General features: G+C 42.9%; 5 non-coding genes across 5 annotated transcripts; all 5 read left to right on the forward strand.

Annotated features, from left to right (window-relative positions):
* Nucleotides 1-7,754: 7,754 nt before the first annotated feature.
* Nucleotides 7,755-7,826, forward strand: trnap-ugg (transfer RNA proline (anticodon UGG)). The gene has a single exon. It is a non-coding gene; the product is annotated as a tRNA-Pro (tRNA).
* Nucleotides 7,827-7,912: 86 nt separating this feature from the next.
* trnai-aau (transfer RNA isoleucine (anticodon AAU)) lies at nt 7,913-7,986 on the forward strand. Its single transcript has one exon. It is a non-coding gene; the product is annotated as a tRNA-Ile (tRNA).
* Nucleotides 7,987-8,084: 98 nt separating this feature from the next.
* Nucleotides 8,085-8,157, forward strand: trnaf-gaa (transfer RNA phenylalanine (anticodon GAA)). Its single transcript has one exon. It is a non-coding gene; the product is annotated as a tRNA-Phe (tRNA).
* Nucleotides 8,158-8,293: 136 nt separating this feature from the next.
* trnaq-uug (transfer RNA glutamine (anticodon UUG)) lies at nt 8,294-8,365 on the forward strand. Its single transcript has one exon. It is a non-coding gene; the product is annotated as a tRNA-Gln (tRNA).
* A 114-nt stretch (nt 8,366-8,479) lies between these two features.
* Nucleotides 8,480-8,551, forward strand: trnaq-cug (transfer RNA glutamine (anticodon CUG)). The gene has a single exon. It is a non-coding gene; the product is annotated as a tRNA-Gln (tRNA).
* Nucleotides 8,552-12,677: the final 4,126 nt, after the last annotated feature.

Genomic DNA, 12,677 nt, shown 5'->3' on the forward strand with positions numbered 1-12,677 from the left:
TTTTGGATTCTGATTATGTAATTCAGATGAAATAACATGTAATCAGTTACTACCCAGCTCTGCTTATATATATTACTTATATTTGGTAATAATACTAGTGACCTCCTCCGAGCCTAGAATTATTACTAGAAGGAAATTTCAGACTTCATATTTGACTTTACATATATTTGTACATATATCAGATTCCTGTCCATGTTTATTACCACAGTAATATGGTTTACATGTAGCTTGTTAAATTATCATTACACACTTAACATACAGGTATCTTTCCGTTTGCTAGAGGTAATAGTCTCTTTCTGATCTTCATTACAGAAAATGTACGCTTACCCCTTTTTTCGCCGCCAATCGGCAACATTGTGCCGGCTCCTCATGGCGCCATCGGAGGAGGCGAAGCGCCTTGAAAATATGGAGTCGGGAAGGGCCAAACCCAAGGAGCAGGTGCTGGCAGAGTCCCGTTCTTTTGTCAGCACAAACGGTGGAGACCCCAGTGACCAGTTTTTAGTACTGGCTCACTGCAAACTTCAGTTTGGGAAGTACCAGGGCCAGAGATTTAGATGGCTCCTGGAAAACTCTCTGGGGTACGCAGTGTATTTGGTGCTCAGCATTTCCAAGGAGACAGCGCAGACAACCCCCCTGTCCGAAAATAAACAGCTCTTCCTACAGTACACTTCTCATATCAGAGAGATGGCTGAAGAAGTGGAGAAGTATGAGAGGAAGCAGGAAATGCAAGCAGAAGCCCGAGCATCTGGAGACCAGGGCTGCTTGATGGTGGAGTTTGGTGACTTCCAGGGCCGGTCCATGAAGGAAGTTTATGAGGACCAAAGCAAGGAGGCCCAAGCCCTCATCAGGTACCTGGTTAAGGCCGATGCCAGGCCAAACACCAACATGGCCATTTTCAAGACATATGTCCTGAAAAGGCAGGCTTCTGCTGTGGGCACCAGTGTACGTCCTGCACGTCCACCTGCAACCTCCAGTGCCTCTGTACCTCCAGCCGCAGCCTCCAGTACCTCTGCACCTCCACCTGCAGCCATCCGAACTGGTGTACAGCGGACCGCCACTGTGAAAGCGCTGTTGGCGCATGGCAAACATTTGTCTCCTTCACAGCTGGCGAAAAAACTCGTGTCACCAGTTAAACACTGTGAGTAGGAGTGTGAATATTACATTTTCCCTACAGAAATTGTACACATATTCATTTATTGTTATGGCAAACCTGTCCACTTGCTGTTTCCAGATCCATTAGTGCAGTCTACTTTACCTTCTCCAGCAGCAGAAACTTTGGCCCGAAGACAGCTTTTCGCTACAGGTAAGTAAGCACCACCTTACATACACTTGTCTCTGTGTATTGGTCACAGTAATAGTTGTAACATTTGTGCTCCAGGCACTTCCGTTTCCACTGCTGAAGATGATGATGAGGAGCTGGTATTTGCTGCATCACAATGTGAAGCACAGCTGAATACAGGTGTGGCATATGACACCAATACAAATGTTATAAGAATGTTTTGTGAAAACACAATGGGAAGCATTAAAAATAAAAATCAATTTTTTTTAATATTTTTGTTTACAATACAGAATTATGTCACATCATGCCTCAAGTGGAATTTCTTCAAAAGGTTAAGGATGTCCAAAGATGTCAGTGTATTTATTTGCGTTTCTAAACTTACCCGTTGTTAAACAATCACTAGATAACTTTCTCACACTGCTTGCTATTCTCACTCACTCACTCACTCACTCTTTAGCTCCCCCTGAGCAGACAGGATGGTGGAGAGTCATTGTTCTTATGATGAGAAGAACAGTTTTTCCTTATTGTATATGTGTGCATGCTTCATGTCTGTGCGCATCATTACTGAATTCATCACACCTCATTTTCCTTACTTAATCACAACAGATTCTCATTCTCAAAGAACTGTACTAATTCCATTTTTCTTACATCAATAAAGTGTACGCTGTGTTCTTTGCTTCTTAACACTAGTACCATTTTCTTCACTGTTATGCCTTAATATATTCAAAACGATTAACACTCCTCCAAAATTACTGCTTCGCAGGCTGTTTGTGGGCTGCATTTATGGCGTAGTTCTATCAAATCCAACCTTATACCATCCTTATTTTGTTTTTGTTACTGTTTACTCAGAGGCCTGTGCCGGTCCGTCTCCATTGGCGGAAACAGCAAAAACACCAGATCCTCCACATCATCAGCCACCAGCTGAGCTCCCAGGCCACTGGAAAGATCATCTTCCACCTTTCCAGCATGAGTGGATCCGGAACACACTATTTAAGGCCAACCCACGAACCGGCAAGCCAGAACTAGTGTCCCAGCTGAAGCTTTGGTGGTATCCTCCTCAGCCCCCTTTAATTAACAGTCAGCCACCCGCCTCACCAGACCTCTTCTTCTGTCGGCCCCTTTTCTTGTGGATGCCGCTGAAGATGTGGTTATTTCCTCTTGTCTGTGTTCGCCCAGACTGTGGTAGGCACAGGCTAACAGCAGCAGGACTTTACCGCACCGTGCGCAAGGTTTTGGACATCGACGGGTGGTATGACCTTGCCACTGAGTATCTGGAGTGCAAAGGCTGCAAAAAGAATTATCCTGCCTGGTCCGAGGACATCTTAGGGCAGCTGGATATGGGCCACCGCAGTCAGTTTCCAGCTTTGCTGACATACAGGTAATTCATAATGACAATCATTCATTATTAGGCACTTTTATCTTGTGTGTTTTTTTCTACAACCAAAGCATTTGCATGATTATATTGTTGTTTCCTTAGATACTCATGTGACAACCGGGTGCTGAGGATGATGAGGGAGAGGACACTGGGCAACAGTGTGACTCAGCTGTACAAGAAGCTGACGGAACAGCACAGTGAGGCATGGACACAGCGTGTTCTGCAGTACCTGACTGCCTGCGAACCGTTCACAAGGTCCTCCCTTGTGCAGCCTCCTGTATTTGCTGAGCCTCCCCTTTTACCTGCCCTACCTAAGCCTAAGTGGCTCTTAGCCGTGTACGCCAGAGATGTTCTTTGGCGACTGCATGAGGTCAAAGCCAAAATAACATCCGTCTTTGGCTCTGTTCTCAAGATGGACTCCACTAAAAAGGTATCACAGTCCTGTTTATATCCAGAAATTTGCCAGATATGGATATGTGTGCATTCACAATGAATACAGTTTTGTCACCCTTTTATTTTTCCCAATAGGTCACAAAGAAACTCGCAGGTGCTGCTTCAGGTACAGCTGCCTGGTGCACAAATGTGGGGAATGAACACGGCCAAGTCCTCGTCTCTGTGCTTACAGCCGCCGAGGGACATGGACTGGACCACATGGCAGCTGGCCTGATGAAGCGCTACCGGGACGCAGGAGAGGCAGCCCCAAAAGTGATGTACGTGGACAGAGATTGCTGCAGTCAGCATGGCCAGTGTCAGGTGAAGATGATGTTCTCGGAGTGGGTCGAGCTTGAAGTGCGCCTCGACATCTGGCATTTCATGCGGCGATTTGCTGCAGGTGTCACGACAGAGGCTCATCCACTCTACGGGATCTTCATGGCCCGTCTGTCCACGTGCATCTTTCAGTGGGATCCAGAGGATGTGGCTGCACTTCGCAGTGCAAAGGAGGGTGAGCTGGTGGCAAAGAGGACTGGCCACATCTCAGAAAGGGCGGTCAGTGCTCGCATTACCCGGAGAGAGTTGGCACTGCACTGCACTGCCGGAGGAGGACCAGGGGGGTGGAGGAGACCACCAGATTGATCGGGTCACTGATTGATCTGTTCGACAGTGCGGACGGGAAGGACACTCTGGGAGTTCCTCTGCTGAATCACGAACGGATCCAGCAGATATGGAAGGAACAGCGGAAGCACGTTCCGTGTATCCAAGACCCAGAGAACTTTCCGCTGTACATGAAGAAGGGGACACTGAAGAAGGGCGGTGTGGAGCTGTGCTGCTACAGGTGTGCCCGTGGCTCTACCTCCTTGGAGTCTTTCCACCTCCACCTAAACCGTTTTATTCCAGGTATTACATACATACGGATTACAAATTTTTTTTTGTCAAAAATATAAGCACTATAACTGCTTCCATTACTTTAAAGTAATGTCACATGAATAAATGTCACACTCTACAGTAATACTACAGTTCTTTTCTGATGTCATAAGCATTAACAAAGCTTTATTGCCTGACAAGTCACTAGTAACTATATTTTTAATGTAATTTAAATTGTGATTACTCACATTCAAAAGTTGTTTATATAATATATGTGTAATATATGTATTTATTATGTATAAATAAAAACACACACATACAGTATATATTTTGAAAATAATTACATGTATATATTTATTATTCATATAATTTATATTATATATAAATATATTTAATATATATACATATATTTTTCTTAAATATATACATGCATGTGTTGTGTAATTGTATTGTAATTATGTAACTCTATTACATGTAACCAGTTACCTCATAGCACCTCATGTGAAGTACAAAACTTTTTTGTTTATTTAATTTTTAGGAACCAGTGCCAGTGATGCGCATTTTCAAGCGTATCTCCTTGAGGGCTTGATGCGTTGGAATGATGACCGGATGGAAGACGCCATAAAAGGAGCATCCTCCATCCGGACATATGGCTGTGCCATGAGGGAGGCTGTGGACCGGCTTAGCCAAGCTGTCTTCGGGAAGCCCTGGGATGAGCGCTATCGCCCTCCTGGAGCATATACAGGCAAGAATTCATTAATTCATGTTTTTTTTTTTATAGATCATTTGAATTATTTTTGCAAAACATAAAAATTCATGGATGAACAGGGAGATCACATTTATATATTGTACTATTTTATCTATTTAGCCTTTAATGTATTAGACAAAATGTTAAGAACACTTTCTTTTTTCCCATTTTATTCTTGTAGGTGAATTGCTGGGAATGGAGTACCTTTACAGCCAGACTGGCAAAACACTGACTCCAGTGCTCCAGAACCCAGAGGAGGAAGACAGGCTGGTGGAGGCAGTTGATGACCAGGACCTGCAAGATGAGGGGTTTGACGAAGAGATCACGGAGGACATCACAGTTCCAGTGCTGTATGAGGATGACCCCTGCCGTGATCTTAAAAACAGCCCCTCATCTTTGCCTCTGCCTCAGTCCCCGGCATCACCGGCTGAGCCGTCCACATCATCTGGCAGAGAAGGACAGCATCTTGCCCCTGCCCCTTCAGTGCTGTCACAGCCATCCGACACTGGAAGTAGTCTCTCCAACGAGGCTCAGGTAAAACACTTTATTTCAGGTAAAAAAGGGCTTTATTTAATTTCAATACCATTTTATTCCACTTATATTAATATTAATCTGCATTTACTAGGGAGCAGTCATTGGACCCGATGGCATCGCTGGGTGGGACAAGGTCCAGGAACTGGCTGGTTACCTGGTGGGATTTCGTGAGGCTCCTTACCTCACTGACCTGCAGGTGACAGAGGTCATCCAGCTGTGGACAGCTCTCCCTGACTCTGACAAACAGCGGGTCAACTATCAGCCTCGACATCAGCCTCAGCTGACACATGGGCGCTTTAAAGCACCGAAGCGGACCGGAGTCACACCGGGTGTGGAGAGTGTTAAACGGTGTCTGATTGGACATCCTGGGGGTCCAGCACAGTGGCCCAACACCAGTCGCTTGGTTGAGGCAATTTGTATCAAGCTGTGTGCTTTACACAAGTCGCCGACCAAGAAGGCTGGAGTTTGCACCCCCAGGTGGTCTAAAATCCTCACCGATTACCACCACATCCGAGAGCTGGTGCTTAACTGTCGAAGGCTGATGGATGAAACAATGATCCAGCTGTTTGAGCTAAACCAGAAGACACTCATTCAGTGGTAAGCAAGGCACATTATTTGCTTCAAATTAAATGAATACTTCTTAAAACATATTTATAATACAAGTAATTTATTGTCAGGTTTCAGCGGCGGCAGAAGAATCAGGAAATGAGTGTCCTCGCTCAGGGACTGACTTCACCTGACCCAATTGCTGTGGCCGATACGCAGCTTCCTCTGCCGAGGGAAAAATTGGATGAAGCACCATCGACATCAGGGCCAAAACATCCATTTATCCTTCCGCCAAATCGGGAAGGACAGGCTCCGATCCTGCGACCAGGTCGACGGCCCGCTGCTACCACCACCACACAGTGCCCCATTGCACCTGCCCCCACAGCATCAGGAGTTGTGCAGCCCATTTCAGCACCTGGGTCATTGTTAGGCACACTAGTCCTTAACCCGGACATGACTGTGTCAGTGGTGATCCCCTCTTCTGGTGCTTCAACATCGAGTGCAGGCCCAGCTCCACCTGCTCCTGCGTCTGATGCTCCTGTGTCCCGTTACACCCAGAGGAACAGGCGCCGACGGGCCCTGGAGGAGGAAAGCGGCGTCCACAAGAGAAAGTATGTGCGAGGGGTTACTTTTAACAGATGCAGCAAATGTGGGCAGCCCAAAACTAAAGAGTTCGGCCATAGTCGATATGGCAATGCCACATTTTGCCCAAGTGCCTCAAATGGAAAATCTTTCGATGACTGGTTGGCAGAACAGCGCCAGCTACATAAACCTCCTCAATAAAGACAATCTTTTCTGAATATATTTTGTTTACATGTGCCCACTCTTTCATACTGTTCGGTATCCTCCTCAATAAATAATTTATTTTCTGTATATATTTTGTATTTTACACGGGCCCACTCTTTCACATTTTCCGGTATCTTCCTTAATAAATATCTTTTACTGTATATATTTTGTTTATATTACATGGGCCCATTCTTTCATATTTTCTGGTATGTTCCTCAATAAATAATATCGTTCCTGTATATATTTTGTTTTTATTACATGGGCCCACTCCTTCATATTGTCCTGTATACCCCTCAATAAATATAATAAATGTCTTTTTTTTGTATATATTTATATATATTACATGGGCCCACTTTTTCATATTGTCCTGTATACCCCTCAATACTGTATCCTCCTCAATAAATTATATCTTTTCTGTATACATTATGTGTATGTATATTATGTTCATTTAAATTAAATATTTTACATTTGAACATTTAAAGTGTCTTTTGATCAGATAAATTAAATCTGATAAATGATATCCATCAAATCATGTCCCACATATACAAAAAAATAATAATAATAATCTTTGAGAAAACATTTTATTCATTAATTTAAACATAAACATGTAATATGCCTTTTAAAAATATTATAAACATGATTAACATAAAACATAAAATCAACTACTGAAACATTTTAATTCGTTTTATTTAACCATAAACATATATCATATACATATATGTTTATACATATTTACCAAACAATTATTTTCACAAAATAATAAATATCAGTCAACATATTGATATGTCTAGGGACCGATTTGTGGAAAAAGCAGGTGAGGATGGGGGCGTGTTTTAAGACGACGGAAACTGTCAACGTGACGATTCGCTCCAATCGGATCGCGTATTTAACCATAAACATAAACATGTAATATGCCTTTTAAAAATAACATACACAAATTAATAAATATCAATCAATATAATGTTATGTCTAGGGCGAGATTTGTAAAAAATAAAATAAAAATAAAAACAAGGTGGGATGGGGCGTGTTTTTAATACGACGTAAAGTGTCAACGTGATGATTCACTGTTTGGAATCAGTCCAACCGGATCAAGTTTCGCGATTCGTGAATCATTTGATTCAGAACGGGGCTTCGACTCAGTCGCGCAGACCGCGGGTTCGGCGGTGCGCCAGCTGCGTGAGCGTGGCTCGTTGGTCTAGGGGTATGATTCTTGCTTTGGGTGCGAGAGGTCCCGGGTTCAAATCCCGGACGAGCCCGTGGTCAGGCTTGGTCCTGAAGCTTTTCTGCCTGCTAAGGGGCCCACGAGCAGTCAGCAAATTTTGGGGAAATTGGGCAGACGCCAGGCCGGTTAGCTCAGTTGGTTAGAGCGTGGTGCTAATAACGCCAAGGTCGCGGGTTCGATCCCCGTACGGGCCAGCGTCTTTTGTTCTCTGTTAGCTCGTCTCTGCTCTTCTCTCAAAGCGACGGGTGGTGTCACGTAAACACCTGCAGACCAAACCGTTGGGTGGTATGTGGCCGAAATAGCTCAGTTGGGAGAGCGTTAGACTGAAGATCTAAAGGTCCCTGGTTCAATCCCGGGTTTTGGCAGATTCAGCTTTCTTTTGTCTTTTGGTCGAGGGTGGCCAGTGACCAAAACTCACTGGGATACAACCCCTCGCTCTGACTGGTTCCCCCTAGCCGCAACACTATCTACCTCCAGGTCAGCTGTCAAAGAGGTGCTCGTGGTTCCATGGTGTAACGGTTAGCACTCTGGACTTTGAATCCAGCGATCCGAGTTCAAATCTCGGTGGAACCTGCGTGCCTTCTTGCGGCAGATAAAAACAAAAAAGGCTCAACTTTGTTTTTGTTGCTGGTGAGCCGTAAGCGACTTCTTCTTTGCTTTCCTCTGAGCAGCGGTCTCTCTCGTCAAGGTTCCATGGTGTAATGGTTAGCACTCTGGACTCTGAATCCAGCGATCCGAATTCAAATCTCGGTGGGACCTGCTTTTGCCACGAATGTGCGCAGGGCCCGTTCTGAGAAATCCTTTTGACAGCAGTGGGCCCCAAAGGCTCACGCAACTGCGAGGGTACGTTTCGCACCGCAAAAAGCGCAGTCTGTCTCCTTGGGGACGTGCGCGTAAAAGGGCAGGAGCCCCTTGGAGAATGCGGGCATCGATCCCGCTACCTCTCGCTTGCGCCTACTGCATCCCACCGATTGAGCCAAAGTAAGCCCAAAGTAAGCCCACATGAGCCAATCGCGTTTCTTTCCTGGGCTTACTTTTGACCAATCACGTTTCTCTCCTGGGCTTACTTTTGACCAATCGCGTTTCTCTCTGGGGCTTACTTTTGATCAATCGGGTTTCTCTCTGGGGCTTACTTTTGACCAATCGCGTTTCTCTCCCGTGGCTCACTTTTGACCAATCGCGTTACTCTCCCGTGGCTCACTTTTGACCAATCGCTGCGACCGTTTATTATTGTCATCGATCTTTGCAATAGGTAAGGCTAAGGTGTACTTCATTTTTAAATATAATTTAATATCGTTATTTGTTCATAAATAGTGTGTATTTTTGGAAAATAGAACGTGCCAATGTATACGTTAGCATGTATAGCACACATTTTCTGAAGTATTTGCGAACCTGTAACTTTTTAAATGATAAATACAGAACAAAACATGTCGCTACTGATCAGATAGGTTACAATCATCGACAGTCCTAATTAGCCTACATTACTATGTGTGTATTGTGTGCGAAGAAAAGAATACTAATATTAAAATATTTATTTACTTATATATGTAGAGAGACAGAGAGCTGGGTAACTTACTTACTGTAACTGTAATGACTGTAAGTTAATTCGTTACTAATTCCAAGTTACAAGACAAATTGTAGTTAGTTACTTAACCCATTAACAGTTACATTACACATTTTAGGTAATATAAGTTAGTCAGACTACTTTTACGTTACTTTTAGATTACTTTTGACCTAACTTGTTTATCACATTGATTTAAACAGGGTAATCTTGAAAAAAAGAATAAGAAAATAGATTGTATTTGTTGTTATTAACAACACTAAGTGCATTTAACACATGTTTGTGAAATAACTGCAGGGAGTTAAATAAAAAACTACTAATTAATTAAACCATAAAAATAATAAATTAAAGTAAATCATTTTAAAATCAATTAAAAATGCACAAAAATGAAATATATTCTTTTTGTTTACCTGCATGTCTTGTGACCATAACCTCATCAGAGGACCAATGAACATGAAAATGTGAAAATTATTAAAATATTCAATTTAAGTATGTTAATTAAATATATTAGTTAAAATGTGTGCATGATAATGTGTTTGAAAGACAAAAGCCTTTGTTAAAGGTGGTTAAAAATATCTACAGTGTGATCTTTCAAATAAAAATGAATGTGTTTATCAGTAGTTGATGCAATGTTGAAACACTTTATGCAAACCTGAAATTATTTTTGTAAATCAGTGGTCAAATGCTGTATCTCCACCTGACTAGTGACTGGTCTTTGTGTGAGTGTCCACAAAACTGGAAGACTTTTTTTATGAATATAAGCAGTAGGCTGTTTTAGAAAAGAAATTTAAAAGATCAAAAAGAGGAATTAGGAAGTATATATCAGTTAGGAATAATTTAATGTCATTGTGTAAATAAAATAAAATAAAATCATATAATGCATAAAAAAAGTAACTTTAGTCTGATTCGGAATATTTTAAAATATATATATTTTTTAATCTAAATACAGGTACTTAATTTTTGGATTCTGATTATGTAATTCAGATGAAATAACATGTAATCAGTTACTACCCAGCTCTGCTTATATATATTACTTATATTTGGTAATAATACTAGTGACCTCCTCCGAGCCTAGAATTATTACTAGAAGGAAATTTCAGACTTCATATTTGACTTTACATATGTTTGTACATATATCAGATTCCTGTCCATGTTTATTACCACAGTAATATGGTTTACATGTAGCTTGTTAAATTATCATTACACACTTAACATACAGGTATCTTTCAGTTTGCTAGAGGTAATAGTCTCTTTCTGATCTTCATTACAGAAAATGTACGCTTACCCCTTTTTTCGCCGCCAATCGGCAACATCGTGCCGGCTCCTCATGGCGCCATCGGAGGAGGCGAAGCGCCTTGAAAATATGGAGTCGGGAAGGGCCAAACCCAAGGAGCAGGTGCTGGCAGAGGCCCGTTCTTTTGTCAGCACAAACGGTGGAGACCCCAGTGACCAGTTTTTAGTACTGGCTCACTGCAAACTTCAGTTTGGGAAGTACCAGGGCCAGAGATTTAGATGGCTCCTGGAAAACTCTCTGGGGTACGCAGTGTATTTGGTGCTCAGCATTTCCAAGGAGACAGCGCAGACAACCCCCCTGTCCGAAAATAAACAGCTCTTCCTACAGTACACTTCTCATATCAGAGAGATGGCTGAAGAAGTGGAGAAGTATGAGAGGAAGCAGGAAATGCAAGCAGAAGCCCGAGCATCTGGAGACCAGGGCTGCTTGATGGTGGAGTTTGGTGACTTCCAGGGCCGGTCCATGAAGGAAGTTTATGAGGACCAAAGCAAGGAGGCCCAAGCCCTCATCAGGTACCTGGTTAAGGCAGATGCCAGGCCAAACACCAACATGGCCATTTTCAAGACATATGTCCTGAAAAGGCAGGCTTCTGCTGTGGGCACCAGTGTACGTCCTGCACGTCCACCTGCAACCTCCAGTGCCTCTGTACCTCCAGCCGCAGCCTCCAGTACCTCTGCACCTCCACCTGCAGCCATCCGAACTGGTGTACAGCGGACCGCCACTGTGAAAGCGCTGTTGGCGCATGGCAAACATTTGTCTCCTTCACAGCTGGCGAAAAAACTCGTGTCACCAGTTAAACACTGTGAGTAGGAGTGTGAATATTACATTTTCCCTACAGAAATTGTACACGTATTCATTTATTGTTATGGCAAACCTGTCCACTTGCTGTTTCCAGATCCATTAGTGCAGTCTACTTTACCTTCTCCAGCAGCAGAAACTTTGGCCCGAAGACAGCTTTTCGCTACAGGTAAGTAAGCACCATCTTACATACACTTGTCTCTGTGTATTGGTCACAGTAATAGTTGTAACATTTGTGCTCCAGGCACTTCCGTTTCCACTGCTGAGGATGATGATGAGGAGCTGGTATTTGCTGCATCACAATGTGAAGCACAGCTGAATACAGGTGTGGCATATGACACCAATACAAATGTTATAAGAATGTTTTGTGAAAACACAATGGGAAGCATTAAAAATAAAAAAAAAATTTTTTTTAATATTTTTGTTTACAATACAGAATTATGTCACATCATGTCTCAAGTGGGATTTCTTCAAAAGGTTAAGGATGTCCAAAGGTGTCAGTGTATTTATTTGCGTTTCTAAACTTATCCGTTGTTAAACAATCACTAGATAACTTTCTCACACTGCTTGCTATTCTCACTCACTCACTCACTCACTCTTTAGCTCCCCCTGAGTAGACAGGATGGTGGAGAGTCATTGTTCTTATGATGAGAAGAACAGTTTTTCCTTATTGTATATGTGTGCATGCTTCATGTCTGTGCGCATCATTACTGAATTCATCACACCTTATTTTCCTTACTCAATCACATCTGATCCTCATTCTCAAAGAACTTTACTAATTCCATTTTTCTTACATCAATAAAGTGTACACTGTGTTCTTTGCTTCTTAACAGTAGAACTATTTTCCTCACTGTTATGCCTAAATATAAGCTTAACGAATATTAACACTCCTCCAAAATTACTGCTTCGCATCCTGCTTGTGGGCTGCTTTTCTAGCGTAGTACTATCAAATCCAACGGTCATACTTATATTGTTTTTGTTACTGTTTACTCAGAGGCCTGTGCCGGTCCGTCTCCATTGGCGGAAACAGCAAAAACACCAGATCCTCCACATCATCAGCCACCAGCTGAGCTCCCAGGCCACTGGAAAGATCATCTTCCACCTTTCCAGCATGAGTGGTTCCGGAACACACTATTTAAGGCCAACCCACGAACCGGCAAGCCAGAACTAGTGTCCCAGCTGAAGCTTTGGTGGTATCCTCCTCAGCCCCCTTTAATTAACAGTCAGCCACC

Source organism: Garra rufa, unplaced genomic scaffold (assembly GCF_049309525.1).
Source record: "Garra rufa unplaced genomic scaffold, GarRuf1.0 hap1_unplaced_092, whole genome shotgun sequence".
Taxonomy (NCBI): Eukaryota; Metazoa; Chordata; class Actinopteri; order Cypriniformes; family Cyprinidae; genus Garra; species Garra rufa.